The 12,464-nt window shown below is 52.7% G+C and overlaps 41 non-coding genes across 41 annotated transcripts; all 41 read right to left on the bottom strand.

Moving 5' to 3' along the window:
* Positions 1–160: 160 nt before the first annotated feature.
* LOC122287427 lies at positions 161–279 on the bottom strand. The gene has a single exon (XR_006234722.1). It is a non-coding gene; the product is annotated as a 5S ribosomal RNA (ribosomal RNA).
* A 189-nt stretch (positions 280–468) lies between these two features.
* On the bottom strand, positions 469–587 carry LOC122286851. Its single transcript, XR_006234165.1, has one exon. It is a non-coding gene; the product is annotated as a 5S ribosomal RNA (ribosomal RNA).
* A 178-nt stretch (positions 588–765) lies between these two features.
* Positions 766–884, bottom strand: LOC122288400. The gene has a single exon (XR_006235662.1). It is a non-coding gene; the product is annotated as a 5S ribosomal RNA (ribosomal RNA).
* A 189-nt stretch (positions 885–1,073) lies between these two features.
* LOC122288039 lies at positions 1,074–1,192 on the bottom strand. Its single transcript, XR_006235316.1, has one exon. It is a non-coding gene; the product is annotated as a 5S ribosomal RNA (ribosomal RNA).
* A 188-nt stretch (positions 1,193–1,380) lies between these two features.
* Positions 1,381–1,499, bottom strand: LOC122286850. The gene has a single exon (XR_006234164.1). It is a non-coding gene; the product is annotated as a 5S ribosomal RNA (ribosomal RNA).
* A 178-nt stretch (positions 1,500–1,677) lies between these two features.
* Positions 1,678–1,796, bottom strand: LOC122287146. Its single transcript, XR_006234451.1, has one exon. It is a non-coding gene; the product is annotated as a 5S ribosomal RNA (ribosomal RNA).
* Positions 1,797–1,985: 189 nt separating this feature from the next.
* On the bottom strand, positions 1,986–2,104 carry LOC122286849. Its single transcript, XR_006234163.1, has one exon. It is a non-coding gene; the product is annotated as a 5S ribosomal RNA (ribosomal RNA).
* A 189-nt stretch (positions 2,105–2,293) lies between these two features.
* LOC122286848 lies at positions 2,294–2,412 on the bottom strand. Its single transcript, XR_006234162.1, has one exon. It is a non-coding gene; the product is annotated as a 5S ribosomal RNA (ribosomal RNA).
* A 178-nt stretch (positions 2,413–2,590) lies between these two features.
* LOC122287426 lies at positions 2,591–2,709 on the bottom strand. The gene has a single exon (XR_006234721.1). It is a non-coding gene; the product is annotated as a 5S ribosomal RNA (ribosomal RNA).
* A 189-nt stretch (positions 2,710–2,898) lies between these two features.
* On the bottom strand, positions 2,899–3,017 carry LOC122286847. The gene has a single exon (XR_006234161.1). It is a non-coding gene; the product is annotated as a 5S ribosomal RNA (ribosomal RNA).
* Positions 3,018–3,206: 189 nt separating this feature from the next.
* On the bottom strand, positions 3,207–3,325 carry LOC122286846. The gene has a single exon (XR_006234160.1). It is a non-coding gene; the product is annotated as a 5S ribosomal RNA (ribosomal RNA).
* A 189-nt stretch (positions 3,326–3,514) lies between these two features.
* LOC122286845 lies at positions 3,515–3,633 on the bottom strand. The gene has a single exon (XR_006234159.1). It is a non-coding gene; the product is annotated as a 5S ribosomal RNA (ribosomal RNA).
* Positions 3,634–3,822: 189 nt separating this feature from the next.
* On the bottom strand, positions 3,823–3,941 carry LOC122287802. The gene has a single exon (XR_006235087.1). It is a non-coding gene; the product is annotated as a 5S ribosomal RNA (ribosomal RNA).
* A 178-nt stretch (positions 3,942–4,119) lies between these two features.
* LOC122286844 lies at positions 4,120–4,238 on the bottom strand. Its single transcript, XR_006234158.1, has one exon. It is a non-coding gene; the product is annotated as a 5S ribosomal RNA (ribosomal RNA).
* A 189-nt stretch (positions 4,239–4,427) lies between these two features.
* LOC122288046 lies at positions 4,428–4,546 on the bottom strand. The gene has a single exon (XR_006235323.1). It is a non-coding gene; the product is annotated as a 5S ribosomal RNA (ribosomal RNA).
* Positions 4,547–4,735: 189 nt separating this feature from the next.
* LOC122287425 lies at positions 4,736–4,854 on the bottom strand. The gene has a single exon (XR_006234720.1). It is a non-coding gene; the product is annotated as a 5S ribosomal RNA (ribosomal RNA).
* Positions 4,855–5,043: 189 nt separating this feature from the next.
* Positions 5,044–5,162, bottom strand: LOC122286842. The gene has a single exon (XR_006234156.1). It is a non-coding gene; the product is annotated as a 5S ribosomal RNA (ribosomal RNA).
* A 178-nt stretch (positions 5,163–5,340) lies between these two features.
* LOC122288399 lies at positions 5,341–5,459 on the bottom strand. Its single transcript, XR_006235661.1, has one exon. It is a non-coding gene; the product is annotated as a 5S ribosomal RNA (ribosomal RNA).
* Positions 5,460–5,648: 189 nt separating this feature from the next.
* Positions 5,649–5,767, bottom strand: LOC122288038. The gene has a single exon (XR_006235315.1). It is a non-coding gene; the product is annotated as a 5S ribosomal RNA (ribosomal RNA).
* A 188-nt stretch (positions 5,768–5,955) lies between these two features.
* LOC122286841 lies at positions 5,956–6,074 on the bottom strand. The gene has a single exon (XR_006234155.1). It is a non-coding gene; the product is annotated as a 5S ribosomal RNA (ribosomal RNA).
* Positions 6,075–6,252: 178 nt separating this feature from the next.
* Positions 6,253–6,371, bottom strand: LOC122288398. The gene has a single exon (XR_006235660.1). It is a non-coding gene; the product is annotated as a 5S ribosomal RNA (ribosomal RNA).
* Positions 6,372–6,560: 189 nt separating this feature from the next.
* Positions 6,561–6,679, bottom strand: LOC122286840. The gene has a single exon (XR_006234154.1). It is a non-coding gene; the product is annotated as a 5S ribosomal RNA (ribosomal RNA).
* A 189-nt stretch (positions 6,680–6,868) lies between these two features.
* On the bottom strand, positions 6,869–6,987 carry LOC122286839. Its single transcript, XR_006234153.1, has one exon. It is a non-coding gene; the product is annotated as a 5S ribosomal RNA (ribosomal RNA).
* Positions 6,988–7,165: 178 nt separating this feature from the next.
* On the bottom strand, positions 7,166–7,284 carry LOC122288397. Its single transcript, XR_006235659.1, has one exon. It is a non-coding gene; the product is annotated as a 5S ribosomal RNA (ribosomal RNA).
* A 189-nt stretch (positions 7,285–7,473) lies between these two features.
* Positions 7,474–7,592, bottom strand: LOC122288037. The gene has a single exon (XR_006235314.1). It is a non-coding gene; the product is annotated as a 5S ribosomal RNA (ribosomal RNA).
* Positions 7,593–7,780: 188 nt separating this feature from the next.
* On the bottom strand, positions 7,781–7,899 carry LOC122286838. Its single transcript, XR_006234152.1, has one exon. It is a non-coding gene; the product is annotated as a 5S ribosomal RNA (ribosomal RNA).
* Positions 7,900–8,077: 178 nt separating this feature from the next.
* LOC122288396 lies at positions 8,078–8,196 on the bottom strand. The gene has a single exon (XR_006235658.1). It is a non-coding gene; the product is annotated as a 5S ribosomal RNA (ribosomal RNA).
* A 189-nt stretch (positions 8,197–8,385) lies between these two features.
* LOC122286837 lies at positions 8,386–8,504 on the bottom strand. Its single transcript, XR_006234151.1, has one exon. It is a non-coding gene; the product is annotated as a 5S ribosomal RNA (ribosomal RNA).
* Positions 8,505–8,693: 189 nt separating this feature from the next.
* LOC122286836 lies at positions 8,694–8,812 on the bottom strand. The gene has a single exon (XR_006234150.1). It is a non-coding gene; the product is annotated as a 5S ribosomal RNA (ribosomal RNA).
* A 178-nt stretch (positions 8,813–8,990) lies between these two features.
* On the bottom strand, positions 8,991–9,109 carry LOC122288395. Its single transcript, XR_006235657.1, has one exon. It is a non-coding gene; the product is annotated as a 5S ribosomal RNA (ribosomal RNA).
* A 178-nt stretch (positions 9,110–9,287) lies between these two features.
* On the bottom strand, positions 9,288–9,406 carry LOC122288036. The gene has a single exon (XR_006235313.1). It is a non-coding gene; the product is annotated as a 5S ribosomal RNA (ribosomal RNA).
* Positions 9,407–9,594: 188 nt separating this feature from the next.
* On the bottom strand, positions 9,595–9,713 carry LOC122286835. Its single transcript, XR_006234149.1, has one exon. It is a non-coding gene; the product is annotated as a 5S ribosomal RNA (ribosomal RNA).
* Positions 9,714–9,891: 178 nt separating this feature from the next.
* On the bottom strand, positions 9,892–10,010 carry LOC122288393. The gene has a single exon (XR_006235655.1). It is a non-coding gene; the product is annotated as a 5S ribosomal RNA (ribosomal RNA).
* A 189-nt stretch (positions 10,011–10,199) lies between these two features.
* On the bottom strand, positions 10,200–10,318 carry LOC122288462. Its single transcript, XR_006235723.1, has one exon. It is a non-coding gene; the product is annotated as a 5S ribosomal RNA (ribosomal RNA).
* A 189-nt stretch (positions 10,319–10,507) lies between these two features.
* LOC122286834 lies at positions 10,508–10,626 on the bottom strand. Its single transcript, XR_006234148.1, has one exon. It is a non-coding gene; the product is annotated as a 5S ribosomal RNA (ribosomal RNA).
* A 178-nt stretch (positions 10,627–10,804) lies between these two features.
* Positions 10,805–10,923, bottom strand: LOC122286833. Its single transcript, XR_006234147.1, has one exon. It is a non-coding gene; the product is annotated as a 5S ribosomal RNA (ribosomal RNA).
* A 189-nt stretch (positions 10,924–11,112) lies between these two features.
* On the bottom strand, positions 11,113–11,231 carry LOC122286831. The gene has a single exon (XR_006234145.1). It is a non-coding gene; the product is annotated as a 5S ribosomal RNA (ribosomal RNA).
* Positions 11,232–11,419: 188 nt separating this feature from the next.
* On the bottom strand, positions 11,420–11,538 carry LOC122286830. Its single transcript, XR_006234144.1, has one exon. It is a non-coding gene; the product is annotated as a 5S ribosomal RNA (ribosomal RNA).
* A 178-nt stretch (positions 11,539–11,716) lies between these two features.
* LOC122288392 lies at positions 11,717–11,835 on the bottom strand. The gene has a single exon (XR_006235654.1). It is a non-coding gene; the product is annotated as a 5S ribosomal RNA (ribosomal RNA).
* Positions 11,836–12,024: 189 nt separating this feature from the next.
* LOC122286829 lies at positions 12,025–12,143 on the bottom strand. Its single transcript, XR_006234143.1, has one exon. It is a non-coding gene; the product is annotated as a 5S ribosomal RNA (ribosomal RNA).
* Positions 12,144–12,332: 189 nt separating this feature from the next.
* LOC122286828 lies at positions 12,333–12,451 on the bottom strand. The gene has a single exon (XR_006234142.1). It is a non-coding gene; the product is annotated as a 5S ribosomal RNA (ribosomal RNA).
* Between the last annotated feature and the right edge of the window lie 13 nt (positions 12,452–12,464).

Raw genomic sequence — 12,464 nt, 5'->3', positions numbered from 1 at the left:
TCCTATTACGACCTAGCCGCACCATGCCTATCCCATGCCAACCGGCGATCTGATCGATACCCATTGCTACGCGATGGGGTCGGTGCGATTTTCCTAAGAATCCATTGCCCGGTTGTCGTTCCGGTCCATCCGACCGGAGATGCGGTAAAAATAAAAAGGGGGGGTGCAACACGAGGACTTCCCAGGAGGTCACCCATCCTAGTACTACTCTCGCCCAAGCACGCTTAACTGCGGAGTTCTGATGGGATCCAGTGCATTAGTGCTGGTATGATCGCACCCATCATGCTACCAGCGAAAAACTAATATAATCCTATTACGACCTAGCCGCACCCTGCCTATCTCATGCCAACCGGCGATCTGACCGATACCCATTGCTACGCGATGGGGTCGGTGCGATTTTCCTAAAAATCCATTCCCTGGTTCTCGTTCCGGTCCATCCGACCAGAGATGCGGTAAAAATTAAAAGGGGGGGTGCAACACGAGGACTTCCCAGGAGGTCACCCATCCTAGTACTACTCTCGCCCAAGCACGCTTAACTGCGGAGTTCTGATGGGATCCGGTGCATTAGTGCTGGTATGATCGCACCCATCATGCTACCAGCGAAAAACTAATATAATCCTATTACGACCTAGCCGCACCCTGCCTATCCCATGCCAACCGGCGATCTGATTGATAGCGATGGGGTCGGTGCGATTTTCCTAAGAATCCATTGCCCGGTTGTCGTTCCGGTCCATCCGACCGGAGATGCGGTAAAAATAAAAAGGGGGGGTGCAACACGAGGACTTCCCAGGAGGTCACCCATCCTAGTACTACTCTCGCCCAAGCACGCTTAACTGCGGAGTTCTGATGGGATCCGGTGCATTAGTGCTGCTATGATCGCACCCATCATGCTACCAGCGAAAAACTAATATAATCCTATTACGACCTAGCCGCACCATGCCTATCCCATGCCAACCGGCGATCTGATCGATACCCATTGCTACGCGATGGGGTCGGTGCGATTTTCCTAAGAATCCATTGCCCGGTTGTCGTTCCGGTCCATCCGACCGGAGATGCGGTAAAAATAAAAAGGGGGGGTGCAACACGAGGACTTCCCAGGAGGTCACCCATCCTAGTACTACTCTCGCCCAAGCGCGCTTAACTGCGGAGTTCTGATGGGATCCGGTGCATTAGTGCTGGTATGATCGCACCCATCATGCTACCAGCGAAAAACTAATATAATCCTATTACGACCTAGCCGCACCCTGCCTATCTCATGCCAACCGGCGATCTGACCGATACCCATTGCTACGCGATGGGGTCGGTGCGATTTTCCTAAAAATCCATTCCCTGGTTCTCGTTCCGGTCCATCCGACCAGAGATGCGGTAAAAATTAAAAGGGGGGTGCAACACGAGGACTTCCCAGGAGGTCACCCATCCTAGTACTACTCTCGCCCAAGCACGCTTAACTGCGGAGTTCTGATGGGATCCGGTGCATTAGTGCTGGTATGATCGCACCCATCATGCTACCAGCGAAAAACTAATATAATCCTATTACGACCTAGCCGCACCCTGCCTATCCCATGCCAACTGGCGATCTGATTGATAGCGATGGGGTCGGTGCGATTTTCCTAAGAATCCATTGCCCGGTTGTCGTTCCGGTCCATCCGACCGGAGATGCGGTAAAAATAAAAAGGGGGGGTGCAACACGAGGACTTCCCAGGAGGTCACCCATCCTAGTACTACTCTCGCCCAGGCACGCTTAACTGCGGAGTTCTGATGGGATCCGGTGCATTAGTGCTGGTATGATCGCACCCATCATGCTACCAGCGAAAAACTAATATAATCCTATTACGACCTAGCCGCACCATGCCTATCCCATGCCAACCGGCGATCTGATCGATACCCATTGCTACGCGATGGGGTCGGTGCGATTTTCCTAAGAATCCATTGCCCGGTTGTCGTTCCGGTCCATCCGACCGGAGATGCGGTAAAAATAAAAAGGGGGGGTGCAACACGAGGACTTCCCAGGAGGTCACCCATCCTAGTACTACTCTCGCCCAAGCACGCTTAACTGCGGAGTTCTGATGGGATCCGGTGCATTAGTGCTGGTATGATCGCACCCATCATGCTACCAGCGAAAAACTAATATAATCCTATTACGACCTAGCCGCACCCTGCCTATCTCATGCCAACCGGCGATCTGACCGATACCCATTGCTACGCGATGGGGTCGGTGCGATTTTCCTAAAAATCCATTCCCTGGTTCTCGTTCCGGTCCATCCGACCAGAGATGCGGTAAAAATTAAAAGGGGGGGTGCAACACGAGGACTTCCCAGGAGGTCACCCATCCTAGTACTACTCTCGCCCAAGCACGCTTAACTGCGGAGTTCTGATGGGATCCGGTGCATTAGTGCTGGTATGATCGCACCCATCATGCTACCAGCGAAAAACTAATATAATCCTATTACGACCTAGCCGCACCCTGCCTATCCCATGCCAACTGGCGATCTGATTGATAGCGATGGGGTCGGTGCGATTTTCCTAAGAATCCATTGCCCGGTTGTCGTTCCGGTCCATCCGACCGGAGATGCGGTAAAAATAAAAAGGGGGGGTGCAACACGAGGACTTCCCAGGAGGTCACCCATCCTAGTACTACTCTCGCCCAAGCACGCTTAACTGCGGAGTTCTGATGGGATCCAGTGCATTAGTGCTGGTATGATCGCACCCATCACGCTACCAGCGAAAAACTAATATAATCTTATTACGACCTAGCCGCACCATGCCTATCCCATGCCAACCGGCGATCTGATCGATACCCATTGCTACGCGATGGGGTCGGTGCGATTTTCCTAAGAATCCATTGCCCGGTTGTCGTTCCGGTCCATCCGACCGGAGATGCGGTAAAAATAAAAAGGGGGGGTGCAACACGAGGACTTCCCAGGAGGTCACCCATCCTAGTACTACTCTCGCCCAAGCACGCTTAACTGCGGAGTTCTGATGGGATCCGGTGCATTAGTGCTGGTATGATCGCACCCATCATGCTACCAGCGAAAAACTAATATAATCCTATTACGACCTAGCCGCACCCTGCCTATCCCATGCCAACCGGCGATCTGATCGATACCCATTGCTACGCGATGGGGTCGGTGCGATTTTCCTAAGAATCCATTGCCCGGTTCTCGTTCCGGTCCATCCGACCGGAGATGCGGTAAAAATAAAAAAGGGGGGTGCAACACGAGGACTTCCCAGGAGGTCACCCATCCTAGTACTACTCTCGCCCAAGCACGCTTAACTGCGGAGTTCTGATGGGATCCGGTGCATTAGTGCTGGTATGATCGCACCCATCATGCTACCAGCGAAAAACTAATATAATCCTATTACGACCTAGCCGCACCATGCCTATCCCATGCCAACCGGCGATCTGATCGATACCCATTGCTACGCGATGGGGTCGGTGCGATTTTCCTAAGAATCCATTGCCCGGTTGTCGTTCCGGTCCATCCGACCGGAGATGCGGTAAAAATAAAAAGGGGGGGTGCAACACGAGGACTTCCCAGGAGGTCACCCATCCTAGTACTACTCTCGCCCAAGCACGCTTAACTGCGGAGTTCTGATGGGATCCGGTGCATTAGTGCTGGTATGATCGCACCCATCATGCTACCAGCGAAAAACTAATATAATCCTATTACGACCTAGCCGCACCCTGCCTATCTCATGCCAACCGGCGATCTGACCGATACCCATTGCTACGCGATGGGGTCGGTGCGATTTTCCTAAAAATCCATTCCCTGGTTCTCGTTCCGGTCCATCCGACCAGAGATGCGGTAAAAATTAAAAGGGGGGGTGCAACACGAGGACTTCCCAGGAGGTCACCCATCCTAGTACTACTCTCGCCCAAGCACGCTTAACTGCGGAGTTCTGATGGGATCCGATGCATTAGTGCTGGTATGATCGCACCCATCATGCTACCAGCGAAAAACTAATATAATCCTATTACGACCTAGCCGCACCCTGCCTATCCCATGCCAACTGGCGATCTGATTGATAGCGATGGGGTCGGTGCGATTTTCCTAAGAATCCATTGCTCGGTTGTCGTTCCGGTCCATCCGACCGGAGATGCGGTAAAAATAAAAAGGGGGGGTGCAACACGAGGACTTCCCAGGAGGTCACCCATCCTAGTACTACTCTCGCCCAAGCACGCTTAACTGCGGAGTTCTGATGGGATCCGGTGCATTAGTGCTGGTATGATCGCACCCATCATGCTACCAGCGAAAAACTAATATAATCCTATTACGACCTAGCCGCACCATGCCTATCCCATGCCAACCGGCGATCTGATCGATACCCATCGCTACGCGATGGGGTCGGTGCGATTTTCCTAAGAATCCATTGCCCGGTTGTCGTTCCGGTCCATCCGACCGGAGATGCGGTAAAAATAAAAAGGGGGGGTGCAACACGAGGACTTCCCAGGAGGTCACCCATCCTAGTACTACTCTCGCCCAAGCACGCTTAACTGCAGAGTTCTGATGGGATCCGGTGCATTAGTGCAGGTATGATCGCACCCATCATGCTACCAGCGAAAAACTAATATAATCCTATTACGACCTAGCCGCACCATGCCTATCCCATGCCAACCGGCGATCTGATCGATACCCATTGCTACGCGATGGGGTCGGTGCGATTTTCCTAAGAATCCATTGCCCGGTTGTCGTTCCGGTCCATCCGACCGGAGATGCGGTAAAAATAAAAAGGGGGGGTGCAACACGAGGACTTCCCAGGAGGTCACCCATCCTAGTACTACTCTCGCCCAAGCACGCTTAACTGCGGAGTTCTGATGGGATCCAGTGCATTAGTGCTGGTATGATCGCACCCATCATGCTACCAGCGAAAAACTAATATAATCCTATTACGACCTAGCCGCACCCTGCCTATCTCATGCCAACCGGCGATCTGACCGATACCCATTGCTACGCGATGGGGTCGGTGCGATTTTCCTAAAAATCCATTCCCTGGTTCTCGTTCCGGTCCATCCGACCAGAGATGCGGTAAAAATTAAAAGGGGGGGTGCAACACGAGGACTTCCCAGGAGGTCACCCATCCTAGTACTACTCTCGCCCAAGCACGCTTAACTGCGGAGTTCTGATGGGATCCGGTGCATTAGTGCTGGTATGATCGCACCCATCATGCTACCAGCGAAAAACTAATATAATCCTATTACGACCTAGCCGCACCCTGCCTATCCCATGCCAACCGGCGATCTGATTGATAGCGATGGGGTCGGTGCGATTTTCCTAAGAATCCATTGCCCGGTTGTCGTTCCGGTCCATCCGACCGGAGATGCGGTAAAAATAAAAAGGGGGGGTGCAACACGAGGACTTCCCAGGAGGTCACCCATCCTAGTACTACTCTCGCCCAAGCACGCTTAACTGCGGAGTTCTGATGGGATCCGGTGCATTAGTGCTGCTATGATCGCACCCATCATGCTACCAGCGAAAAACTAATATAATCCTATTACAACCTAGCCGCACCATGCCTATCCCATGCCAACCGGCGATCTGATCGATACCCATTGCTACGCGATGGGGTCGGTGCGATTTTCCTAAGAATCCATTGCCCGGTTGTCGTTCCGGTCCATCCGACCAGAGATGCGGTAAAAATAAAAAGGGGGGGTGCAACACGAGGACTTCCCAGGAGGTCACCCATCCTAGTACTACTCTCGCCCAAGCGCGCTTAACTGCGGAGTTCTGATGGGATCCGGTGCATTAGTGCTGGTATGATCGCACCCATCATGCTACCAGCGAAAAACTAATATAATCCTATTACGACCTAGCCGCACCCTGCCTATCTCATGCCAACCGGCGATCTGACCGATACCCATTGCTACGCGATGGGGTCGGTGCGATTTTCCTAAAAATCCATTCCCTGGTTCTCGTTCCGGTCCATCCGACCAGAGATGCGGTAAAAATTAAAAGGGGGGTGCAACACGAGGACTTCCCAGGAGGTCACCCATCCTAGTACTACTCTCGCCCAAGCACGCTTAACTGCGGAGTTCTGATGGGATCCGGTGCATTAGTGCTGGTATGATCGCACCCATCATGCTACCAGCGAAAAACTAATATAATCCTATTACGACCTAGCCGCACCCAGCCTATCCCATGCCAACCGGCGATCTGATTGATAGCGATGGGGTCGGTGCGATTTTCCTAAGAATCCATTGCCCGGTTGTCGTTCCGGTCCATCCGACCGGAGATGCGGTAAAAATAAAAAGGGGGGGTGCAACACGAGGACTTCCCAGGAGGTCACCCATCCTAGTACTACTCTCGCCCAAGCACGCTTAACTGCGGAGTTCTGATGGGATCCGGTGCATTAGTGCTGCTATGATCGCACCCATCATGCTACCAGCGAAAAACTAATATAATCCTATTACGACCTAGCCGCACCATGCCTATCCCATGCCAACCGGCGATCTGATCGATACCCATTGCTACGCGATGGGGTCGGTGCGATTTTCCTAAGAATCCATTGCCCGGTTGTCGTTCCGGTCCATCCGACCGGAGATGCGGTAAAAATAAAAAGGGGGGGTGCAACACGAGGACTTCCCAGGAGGTCACCCATCCTAGTACTACTCTCGCCCAAGCACGCTTAACTGCGGAGTTCTGATGGGATCCGGTGCATTAGTGCTGGTATGATCGCACCCATCATGCTACCAGCGAAAAACTAATATAATCCTATTACGACCTAGCCGCACCCTGCCTATCTCATGCCAACCGGCGATCTGACCGATACCCATTGCTACGCGATGGGGTCGGTGCGATTTTCCTAAAAATCCATTCCCTGGTTCTCGTTCCGGTCCATCCGACCAGAGATGCGGTAAAAATTAAAAGGGGGGGTGCAACACGAGGACTTCCCAGGAGGTCACCCATCCTAGTACTACTCTCGCCCAAGCACGCTTAACTGCGGAGTTCTGATGGGATCCGGTGCATTAGTGCTGGTATGATCGCACCCATCATGCTACCAGCGAAAAACTAATATAATCCTATTACGACCTAGCCGCACCCTGCCTATCCCATGCCAACCGGCGATCTGATTGATAGCGATGGGGTCGGTGCGATTTTCCTAAGAATCCATTGCCCGGTTGTCGTTCCGGTCCATCCGACCGGAGATGCGGTAAAAATAAAAAGGGGGGGTGCAACACGAGGACTTCCCAGGAGGTCACCCATCCTAGTACTACTCTCGCCCAAGCACGCTTAACTGCGGAGTTCTGATGGGATCCGGTGCATTAGTGCTGCTATGATCGCACCCATCATGCTACCAGCGAAAAACTAATATAATCCTATTACAACCTAGCCGCACCATGCCTATCCCATGCCAACCGGCGATCTGATCGATACCCATTGCTACGCGATGGGGTCGGTGCGATTTTCCTAAGAATCCATTGCCCGGTTGTCGTTCCGGTCCATCCGACCGGAGATGCGGTAAAAATAAAAAGGGGGGGTGCAACACGAGGACTTCCCAGGAGGTCACCCATCCTAGTACTACTCTCGCCCAAGCGCGCTTAACTGCGGAGTTCTGATGGGATCCGGTGCATTAGTGCTGGTATGATCGCACCCATCATGCTACCAGCGAAAAACTAATATAATCCTATTACGACCTAGCCGCACCCTGCCTATCTCATGCCAACCGGCGATCTGACCGATACCCATTGCTACGCGATGGGGTCGGTGCGATTTTCCTAAAAATCCATTCCCTGGTTCTCGTTCCGGTCCATCCGACCAGAGATGCGGTAAAAATTAAAAGGGGGGTGCAACACGAGGACTTCCCAGGAGGTCACCCATCCTAGTACTACTCTCGCCCAAGCACGCTTAACTGCGGAGTTCTGATGGGATCCGGTGCATTAGTGCTGGTATGATCGCACCCATCATGCTACCAGCGAAAAACTAATATAATCCTATTACGACCTAGCCGCACCCAGCCTATCCCATGCCAACCGGCGATCTGATTGATAGCGATGGGGTCGGTGCGATTTTCCTAAGAATCCATTGCCCGGTTGTCGTTCCGGTCCATCCGACCGGAGATGCGGTAAAAATAAAAAGGGGGGGTGCAACACGAGGACTTCCCAGGAGGTCACCCATCCTAGTACTACTCTCGCCCAAGCACGCTTAACTGCGGAGTTCTGATGGGATCCGGTGCATTAGTGCTGCTATGATCGCACCCATCATGCTACCAGCGAAAAACTAATATAATCCTATTACGACCTAGCCGCACCATGCCTATCCCATGCCAACCGGCGATCTGATCGATACCCATTGCTACGCGATGGGGTCGGTGCGATTTTCCTAAGAATCCATTGCCCGGTTGTCGTTCCGGTCCATCCGACCGGAGATGCGGTAAAAATAAAAAGGGGGGGTGCAACACGAGGACTTCCCAGGAGGTCACCCATCCTAGTACTACTCTCGCCCAAGCACGCTTAACTGCGGAGTTCTGATGGGATCCGGTGCATTAGTGCTGGTATGATCGCACCCATCATGCTACCAGCGAAAAACTAATATAATCCTATTACGACCTAGCCGCACCCTGCCTATCTCATGCCAACCGGCGATCTGACCGATACCCATTGCTACGCGATGGGGTCGGTGCGATTTTCCTAAAAATCCATTCCCTGGTTCTCGTTCCGGTCCATCCGACCAGAGATGCGGTAAAAATTAAAAGGGGGGGTGCAACACGAGGACTTCCCAGGAGGTCACCCATCCTAGTACTACTCTCGCCCAAGCACGCTTAACTGCGGAGTTCTGATGGGATCCGGTGCATTAGTGCTGGTATGATCGCACCCATCATGCTACCAGCGAAAAACTAATATAATCCTATTACGACCTAGCCGCACCCTGCCTATCCCATGCCAACCGGCGATCTGATTGATAGCGATGGGGTCGGTGCGATTTTCCTAAGAATCCATTGCCCGGTTGTCGTTCCGGTCCATCCGACCGGAGATGCGGTAAAAATAAAAAGGGGGGGTGCAACACGAGGACTTCCCAGGAGGTCACCCATCCTAGTACTACTCTCGCCCAAGCACGCTTAACTGCGGAGTTCTGATGGGATCCGGTGCATTAGTGCTGCTATGATCGCACCCATCATGCTACCAGCGAAAAACTAATATAATCCTATTACAACCTAGCCGCACCATGCCTATCCCATGCCAACCGGCGATCTGATCGATAGCGATGGGGTCGGTGCGATTTTCCTAAGAATCCATTGCCCGGTTGTCGTTCCGGTCCATCCGACCGGAGATGCGGTAAAAATAAAAAGGGGGGGTGCAACACGAGGACTTCCCAGGAGGTCACCCATCCTAGTACTACTCTCGCCCAAGCGCGCTTAACTGCGGAGTTCTGATGGGATCCGGTGCATTAGTGCTGGTATGATCGCACCCATCATGCTACCAGCGAAAAACTAATATAATCCTATTACGACCTAGCCGCACCCTGCCTATCTCATGCCAACCGGCGATCTGACCGATACCCATTGCTACGCGATGGGGTCGGTGCGATTTTCCTAAAAATCCATTCCCTGGTTCTCGTTCCGGTCCATCCGACCAGAGATGCGGTAAAAATTAAAAGGGGGGTGCAACACGAGGACTTCCCAGGAGGTCACCCATCCTAGTACTACTCTCGCCCAAGCACGCTTAACTGCGGAGTTCTGATGGGATCCGGTGCATTAGTGCTGGTATGATCGCACCCATCATGCTACCAGCGAAAAACTAATATAATCCTATTACGACCTAGCCGCACCCAGCCTATCCCATGCCAACCGGCGATCTGATTGATAGCGATGGGGTCGGTGCGATTTTCCTAAGAATCCATTGCCCGGTTGTCGTTCCGGTCCATCCGACCGGAGATGCGGTAAAAATAAAAAGGGGGGGTGCAACACGAGGACTTCCCAGGAGGTCACCCATCCTAGTACTACTCTCGCCCAAGCACGCTTAACTGCGGAGTTCTGATGGGATCCGGTGCATTAGTGCTGCTATGATCGCACCCATCATGCTACCAGCGAAAAACTAATATAATCCTATTACGACCTAGCCGCACCATGCCTATCCCATGCCAACCGGCGATCTGATCGATACCCATTGCTACGCGATGGGGTCGGTGCGATTTTCCTAAGAATCCATTGCCCGGTTGTCGTTCCGGTCCATCCGACCGGAGATGCGGTAAAAATAAAAAGGGGGGGTGCAACACGAGGACTTCCCAGGAGGTCACCCATCCTAGTACTACTCTCGCCCAAGCACGCTTAACTGCGGCGTTCTGATGGGATCCGGTGCATTAGTGCTGGTATGATCGCACCCATCATGCTACCAGCGAAAAACTAATATAATCCTATTACGACCTAGCCGCACCCTGCCTATCTCATGCCAACCGGCGATCTGACCGATACCCATTGCTACGCGATGGGGTCGGTGCGATTTTCCTAAAAATCCATTCCCTGGTTCTCGTTCCGGTCCATCCGACCAGAGATGCGATAAAAATTAAAAGGGGGGGTGCAACACGAGGACTTCCCAGGAGGTCACCCATCCTAGTACTACTCTCGCCCAAGCACGCTTAACTGCGGAGTTCTGATGGGATCCGGTGCATTAGTGCTGGTATGATCGCACCCATCATGCTACCAGCGAAAAACTAATATAATCCTATTACGACCTAGCCGCACCCTGCCTATCCCATGCCAACTGGCGATCTGATTGATAGCGATGGGGTCGGTGCGATTTTCCTAAGAATCCATTGCCCGGTTGTCGTTCCGGTCCATCCGACCGGAGATGCGGTAAAAATAAAAAGGGGGGGTGCAACACGAGGACTTCCCAGGAGGTCACCCATCCTAGTACTACTCTCGCCCAAGCACGCTTAACTGCGGAGTTCTGATGGGATCCGGTGCATTAGTGCTGGTATGATCGCACCCATCATGCTACCAGCGAAAAACTAATATAATCCTATTACGACCTAGCCGCACCATGCCTATCCCATGCCAACCGGCGATCTGATCGATACCCATTGCTACGCGATGGGGTCGGTGCGATTTTCCTAAGAATCCATTGCCCGGTTGTCGTTCCGGTCCATCCGACCGGAGATGCGGTAAAAATAAAAAGGGGGGGTGCAACACGAGGACTTCCCAGGAGGTCACCCATCCTAGTACTACTCTCGCCCAAGCACGCTTAACTGCGGAGTTCTGATGGGATCCGGTGCATTAGTGCTGGTATGATCGCACCCATCATGCTACCAGCGAAAAACTAATATAATCCTATTACGACCTAGCCGCACCCTGCCTATCTCATGCCAACCGGCGATCTGACCGATACCCATTGCTACGCGATGGGGTCGGTGCGATTTTCCTAAAAATCCATTCCCTGGTTCTCGTTCCGGTCCATCCGACCAGAGATGCGGTAAAAATTAAAAGGGGGGTGCAACACGAGGACTTCCCAGGAGGTCACCCATCCTAGTACTACTCTCGCCCAAGCACGCTTAACTGCGGAGTTCTGATGGGATCCGGTGCATTAGTGCTGGTATGATCGCACCCATCATGCTACCAGCGAAAAACTAATATAATCCTATTACGACCTAGCCGCACCCAGCCTATCCCATGCCAACCGGCGATCTGATTGATAGCGATGGGGTCGGTGCGATTTTCCTAAGAATCCATTGCCCGGTTGTCGTTCCGGTCCATCCGACCGGAGATGCGGTAAAAATAAAAAGGGGGGGTGCAACACGAGGACTTCCCAGGAGGTCACCCATCCTAGTACTACTCTCGCCCAAGCACGCTTAACTGCGGAGTTCTGATGGGATCCGGTGCATTAGTGCTGCTATGATCGCACCCATCATGCTACCAGCGAAAAACTAATATAATCCTATTACGACCTAGCCGCACCATGCCTATCCCATGCCAACCGGCGATCTGATCGATACCCATTGCTACGCGATGGGGTCGGTGCGATTTTCCTAAGAATCCATTGCCCGGTTGTCGTTCCGGTCCATCCGACCGGAGATGCGGTAAAAATAAAAAGGGGGGGTGCAACACGAGGACTTCCCAGGAGGTCACCCATCCTAGTACTACTCTCGCCCAAGCACGCTTAACTGCGGAGTTCTGATGGGATCCGGTGCATTAGTGCTGGTATGATCGCACCCATCATGCTACCAGCGAAAAACTAATATAATCCTATTACGACCTAGCCGCACCCTGCCTATCTCATGCCAACCGGCGATCTGACCGATACCCATTGCTACGCGATGGGGTCGGTGCGATTTTCCTAAAAATCCATTCCCTGGTTCTCGTTCCGGTCCATCCGACCAGAGATGCGGTAAAAATTAAAAGGGGGGGTGCAACACGAGGACTTCCCAGGAGGTCACCCATCCTAGTACTACTCTCGCCCAAGCACGCTTAACTGCGGAGTTCTGATGGGATCCGGTGCATTAGTGCTGGTATGATCGCACCCATCATGCTACCAG

Source organism: Carya illinoinensis, chromosome 11 (assembly GCF_018687715.1).
Source record: "Carya illinoinensis cultivar Pawnee chromosome 11, C.illinoinensisPawnee_v1, whole genome shotgun sequence".
Lineage (NCBI taxonomy): Eukaryota > Viridiplantae > Streptophyta > Magnoliopsida > Fagales > Juglandaceae > Carya > Carya illinoinensis.
The sequence above is the reverse complement of the archived record's forward strand: the minus strand, read 5'-3'. Positions and strand labels throughout refer to the sequence as shown.